The sequence below is a fragment of the Nannospalax galili genome, unplaced genomic scaffold (assembly GCF_000622305.1).
Source record: "Nannospalax galili isolate Female #2095 unplaced genomic scaffold, S.galili_v1.0 scaffold1274, whole genome shotgun sequence".
NCBI classification, from domain to species: Eukaryota; Metazoa; Chordata; class Mammalia; order Rodentia; family Spalacidae; genus Nannospalax; species Nannospalax galili.
The window spans coordinates 115,124-115,510 of record NW_008334662.1 but is presented as its reverse complement, the minus strand read 5'-3'; positions in this window follow the sequence as shown (position 1 = coordinate 115,510).

Sequence of the window (387 nt, the reverse complement as noted above, 5' to 3'; positions counted from 1 at the left end):
CCCTGATAAGTGAGTATATCCAGACATAACTACAGGAACGGGATAATGGAAAGGAAACAGGGAGGTAAAGGAAAAGAAAACGTGAAAGAGAAGAACAGTAGGAAACAGGCCTTAAAAAGGGGCATATGGATAAAAATTGGGTTAGTTTAAGGGAGGGGGAGGGAAAGGTATACAAGGACCCTAGGGGATAAAGGGAAAAAGGAGCTCAAGAGAGGTAAGACCATAGGAGAAGGGTATTATTAAGGGAGAAAGGGGGAAATGGGGGCACCTTAATTGGGGAAACGATGACGGAGGGGTGAGACAATGCAGGAGATAAACCATGCCTATCTACTTTTAAAAGCCAGAGGGAACCATATTACTCCAACAACCTACTGACAAATTATACAT